We start from the raw sequence: 6,489 nt of genomic DNA, 5'->3' as shown, positions 1-6,489 counted from the left end.
GGGAAAGGAGTGACTTCTTGAAAAATTGTGTTTATGTAATTGATTTTCCACTTAGAAAATAATAAATTTGGATCACTACCTCAAACCATAAACAAATATATTTGAGTTGGATTAAAGACAACTTTTTAAAGTAATATTTAAAAACTTAGATGAATATATTCAACATTTTTAGAACTCAGCATGAAAAAATTACTTAGATAAAACACAAAGGCACTGTCATAAAAGACATGATAAATTTAAATATATGAAAATTTAAAATGTATATGTACATTAATTACTATAAAAGTGAAAAAATAAGCCCCAAGATGTTTTAATGTATAGAAGGGATAATATATAAAAATGTAGAAATTCCTAAAACTCGTGAAAAGATTGCCCAATGGAAATAAGCATACACTGAAAAAACAAAAGTATTTCTTACAAGAGATAATCTGAAAGGCCAACAAACTTATAGAAAAAATACTCTTCACTAATAATCAAGGAAACACAAGTTAAAAACAAGGGTACCACATTACACCCATCAGAGTAGCAAAAATGTGAGTTTGAAAAGCAACAAGTGCTGTCGACGACAATGAAGCAGTGGGAACTTGTTGGTGGGAAGCACACTGGCACAGCTATCAAATTTGTAGTATCTAGTAAAATAAAGATCTCTTACCATATTACCTTAAACAAGTACTTATGTATATGCATAAGGAGACATATACAAAACTGTTCTTGGCAGTCTTGTGTATAACAGCAGAAAGGAGACCTAACCAGCACCGACATTGGTGGTACATTCATATGATACAATTCTGTACAATGGTTAAAATGAATGAATGAGTTATGAGTGCCAACATAGATACATCTCAAAAATAAAAAAGCAAGTTGCTGAACAATACATGTTTTATGATAACAGTTATATAAAGTATAAAATATGTGAAATGATACTATATATTATGGCTGTACGTATAGAAAAAATAAAATACACAGGTTTGCTGGTGGGAACCAAGAAATGAGGATTGGATTAGGGAGATTTATAGGACGCATCAACTGTGTTTGTAGTATTTTATTTTATAAACTGCTATTTGAAAACAAATATTTGCTTTACTCCAGATTTTAGCTTATTTAAAATAGTTCATAATTGAGTTATTTTTAAAAGATTACAAGGGACTTAGGGAGATATATACGTAAACTATTAATACTCATACATTCTGAAAAAGTTGCCTTATTCACGCTGTTTCAAGAGAAAAACACGTGCTACCCTTTCTAACAGGAAGAAAATTTGAGACAAGTGGTTTTCACCAGCCATATCCTCAAGTAACAGCAAAAGTAAGATACAGGAATGATCTAAAACCAACTTTTAATTGTCATATTTAATTTTTGATGTCCAGGCAGTTTACTCTTCCTCCTTCCCTCCATCAGTTTATTTTAATAATATTTTTAAATTATCCAGATTCTTTATAAATTATAGGGTATAAAATGAAATACCCTCTTTTCTGTCTCCAGCATCTCACTCCCCTCTCCAGAGGTAACTTATCAATGTTAATATTTATATTTATATTCAATACATATTTGTAGATTTGTTTGGGCTTTTGTGGGGTTTTTTTTGTAGAGCTTTGTTGTTACCGTTGTTTTTAGCATTAAAGTCACACTAATACTATTTAGCAAGTTGCCTTTCACACCAGCATGTTCTAGAAAAGGCTTTTTTTTTTTTTTTTGCACACACAGATCTACTCTATCATATTTCAGTTTCCCGTTCTACTACTGTTTCTTGTTGTATACAGTTCAGGCTAGAGTCAAGACACCTGGGTTCAAATCACAGATCTGCTATTTACAGATCATTGGATCTTGGGCAAATTACTTATTTTCTCTGTGCCTCATTTCACCTTTGAAAAATCGAATTAACAATACATCTACCTTATGGGAGTGGTTGTAAGGAGTAAATGAATTTTAAGAGTTTGGTAAACAATTCATTTTTAAAAGCTATTTTTAATACTATTAGTGAAGAAGTATTATTTATCTAATATACTCTCCATCATTCTGAAGAGTGACCCTCCCCCTCATTTTAAGGCCAGATTTGGCCTCGGCCACCAGGAATGACAACAGAATCCATACTCTGCCACTGGATCTGAGCCCTTGAATGAGACTGGTCTTTTTCCTGAGACCTAAAGTTGCTTGTAAAGTCGACCTTTGAACAGCGCAGGGTCAGGGATACTGCTCCCCAACACAGTCAAAAATCTGCCTGTATCTTTTGACTCTCCCAAAACTTAACTACTGTTGACCAGAAGCCTTACTGATTACATAAATAGTCGATTAACACACGGTTTGCGTGTTATATGTGTTATATACTATAGTCTTTAAAAAGTAAGAGAAAATGTTATGAAAACCACGAGGAAGAGAAAATACATTTGTAGCGCTGTTTGTATGTATTGAAAAAAAGTCGGTATAGGCGGACTCATGCAGTTCAAGCTCACGGGTCAACTACATTCAAAACTGTATTCGAAACTGAAAGTCTCAATTGATAACAATTTTTTGTCTAATGCCAGTTCATTTTCTATCCACTACCAGTAGAGACATATACAAAAAAGGCTAAGAATCAAACTCATCGTTTTTACACTTTATTGCCTTTGATAAATGACTTAAAAGGTGACTTGCAATGAGAGGTCACAATGAAGATTCCATGGACAGCGAGTTTTTTTTTTCCCTCTGGGATTATTTTTGATGTACAGATAGCTCATATTTATTGAGTGCTTTAGAGTTGATACAGAATTTTTGTTATTTGATCCACATATAGAACAAAAAAGTACACAAAGAGATTTCTTCTTTACAAAGGTCACACGACAAGATAACTGGCAGAAGCCCAAATGTGATTTCCAGTCTGCTCTTTCCAATGGCCAAACTTTGCAAATGATGGAGAAAATGATGCTCCATGACAAGGGACACCAAAATAGTAATCTACTTATTCTGGATCTTCAGTTGGTCTTCCTTTTCTTTTAAATGTTACAACTTTCCTTCAAGTTTTCACCCTTAACACCTCAGACGCTTCATATGGATAGATATATTTTGTTTATGGCAAGAAAAAATGCCACCATGTGCTTCCTCAAAAGAACTTTTCTGACAGGTATTTCGAGAGGAATTGTGAAACATTCTGGTAATTTGTGTAGAACTGTTGGCATTTCTGCTTCACAAACTGGAGAAATTCATTTGGAAGTCTTGCAAATTACTCATCTCGGAAAAGAAAAAGTGCTACAATTCCAAACAAATTTAGTTTTCAAAACAAGCAACTTCTTTAGTTCCCAATTTATTCTTTTATTCCTGCACACTCCTTGTGCTAGATTATAGTGATGGCCCCAATTCTTACCTTCACCTGCATTCATACCTCTGGCCATGACACTTTGCTCGTCTTTCACTAAAGAGAGCCCATTTCTCCACCCGCAGAAGCAGGTTTCGTGACTAATAGAATGAGGTAAAAATGATTCTGTGCCAGTTCTTAGACTAGGCCTCAAATGTTTGCATGTTTGCTCGCTCTCCCTGTACCTGAAATGTTGCTGTGAGAAAAACATCTCTGGGCTAGCTGAATGAATAGTCTTTAGAAGATTAGAGATGCATAGAGCAGAGCTCCCAACTGAGGCCAGCCTAGAGCATTCGACAGACCCTCAGACTTGAGCAAGTCCAGCCATGAAAAGCAGGCCCACATAACCACCCCTAGCTGACACCAATGTGTAACCAATAAATGCTGCCCTCTAGCTATGCCGCCGAGGTTTCATGGTTGATTGTTATACAGCGTTAGTTTGGCAATAGACACGATATAACTCTTATTCACATGTGACTCCGCCCTAATAACAAATTCATTCAATCTGGATTTACATACCCTATTTCTCCCAGAGTCCCACAGACTATTTGTTAAATCCAACACAAGTACACCACAGACACTCTGTCTAGCTTCTAACCAGCTCAAAACAATTCTAACTTAATTCCTTAATATTTGTGGTGTAGGAATAGTTTCTCTCACTTTCTTTATCTTCTCTCATATTGTTTCCAGACCTGAGAGCATGAGAGCTCAGATATCAAAGAGGTCTACGGCCCCCTTAGAAGCTCTTTGGATTTGTCTATTTTATAGGATTGCCAGATAAAATGCAGGATGCCCACTTAAATTTGAATTTCAGATAAACAATACATTACTTTTTAGTATAAGTATGTCTCATGCAATATTTGAGCATATTTATACTAAAAAATTAATCATTTATATGAAATTCAAATTTAACTGAACATTTTTTTGTGTGGTTCCCTCCCCCACCCCACCCTAAATCTGGCAGCTCTACTATTTCACTGAAAATCTGGAAGGAGTAAATGGAAGCAAGAAGAAGCATTCGCCATGTGCAGAAAAAAAGAGAGCAAACCCAGACCCAGCTAAGAAACCGAGAAGTGGCATTACAGAAAAGAGAGCTTGAGCTTTGGTCTCTGATAGTCCATCATCAGAAAAAACCTCATGTAATGAATGGGGAAAGGTCCATTGAAGAATTCACAGTGAAGAACCATTTGGATGACTTCTGTTGGTGGGTTTTAGTTATCTACAAGTCATTGGGAAATAATATACTTTTGAAATCATGCTAATGGCCTTATTAACCTCAGCAATTGTTAAATTAAATAAGTATGTGGGTTATAATTACACATGGTTTTTAACTTTTCTATATGTTTGAAATTATTCATAATAATGTTAAGAATAAATTATTGAAACACTTCAGTTATAGCAACCAGTTGCACTAGCATGTAGACAGGGAGAGACTTAATTTGTGGCTATTTGTTTCCCTTCCACCAATTAAGAATTTTAGGCAAGTCAGGAGAAATGATGTGATACAAGTATCAACCTGCAAAAGAAACTTGCTATTAGCAAAGTTTATTGAACAGTTTTATGATTCAGTCTTAACTAAAAATAATATACTCCCAGACCTGATTGAACACAGAAATATTTGTAAGAGGGATAAGTAAGGAAAATTAAATTTGTTAAGTACAACCTATGCACCATCTACTCTGCTAGGTAACCTTTGGGTAGGTTTTATCATCCCATTTTACACATGAGACTCAGAGCAGCTAAGGAACTCACCAGTGATGGTGCTGAGGTTAAATTGAAGAAGGATATTTAATTTCATGGCTTTCATTTTTTCCACTATACTCTGCTGCCATTTTCCAGTCTTAAATTTGTACTTCAACAATCAATCTTCAAAAAGTTTTTGTTTTTGTTTTTTTGTTTGTCTGTTTTTGGTTCTTTGGGTTTTGTTTCTTTGTTTCTTTGTTTGTTTTGCATTGAGTATCTCTTCTTATAGGGCAAATCCCTAGCCTTTGTAACCTGATCTCAATTGCTAGATCTTGGGAAAAATCATAATGAAGTGACCAACATTTCTGACACCAGTTATCCTGCCATTTTGAAACATGAAGGATAGATGTTAATTTCTACAAGGCGTTGTGACACATTGCTAGTAAATATTAACTGGGCATCTCACAGAACTGTGCTAGGTGCTTTAGAAGACTATGGCCCCTGCTCTCAAGGAGTTTACAATATAAGCCATGCCTTTCCCCAGATACTTTACATATCATCTCTACCATTTTTGAAGTTTCCTAAATTAATAAGTCTGTTTGAGGTCTCTTTTTTTGTTCCATCGGTTAAGATGTTTATTCCTTTACCAATATCATACTGTCTTCTACTATACCCTTCTATATAAATTTTAGAATAAACTTGTTAAGTTCCCAACACACGAATGGGAATTTTATAGGCAAGTTAATATTTCTAGCTAATAAGCATGAAGAAAAGCTCAGCTTCATCGGTAATCAAGGGAATGCAAATCAAGACCACAAGAAGATATACCATTTGAATCTACTGAAAAAATTCAGAAATTTAATAATACTAGGTTTTGGAAAGAATATGGCTCAACAGAATCTCTTATACACTTCTGTATAGTAGAAATTGGTACAAATACTTTGGAAAACAGAATGGAATTATATAATATTTAACATTTGCATATAACCTTTTCCCTCTCTAGATCCAGTCTCCAACCTTCTCTACCCTCCTCTGAGTTCTTGGAAGCTTACCTTTAAAGGCTTTATCAATGGTCTCCCTGGTATGTTGGTTCTGGTTGGGCTCAGCCAATGAGAGACCCTGGAAAAACATAGGAGAGAACAGTTGATGGAGGTCAGAGTTTTTAGTGAGATCAGCTTCCTCTCTTGTCATGCTGTTGATTGAGTTCTACTGAATCAACTCTGTTGGGTAATGTGCTCCTATTGCTGCAGCTGCCCCCATCAGGTTCCAGTAATTGCACCTTTCTCTTCAGGGATAGGGATGGTTATGGCTCCCCGCCCTTGCTAGTCTTAGCATGCTTCACTGTCCTGTAATTGTTCCTTTATTAAACTTTCCTCAGTTACACAATTTGATCTTGTTCCTGCCAGGACTCTTACTGGTACAACCTAAAACTCAACAATTTCACTCTTAGGCACATATCCAAGAGAAACCAAAGCAGG

Source organism: Pteropus alecto, unplaced genomic scaffold, assembly GCF_000325575.1.
Source record: "Pteropus alecto unplaced genomic scaffold, ASM32557v1 scaffold3, whole genome shotgun sequence".
In the NCBI taxonomy this organism is placed as follows: Eukaryota; Metazoa; Chordata; class Mammalia; order Chiroptera; family Pteropodidae; genus Pteropus; species Pteropus alecto.
The sequence above is the reverse complement of the archived record's forward strand: the minus strand, read 5'-3'. Positions refer to the sequence as shown.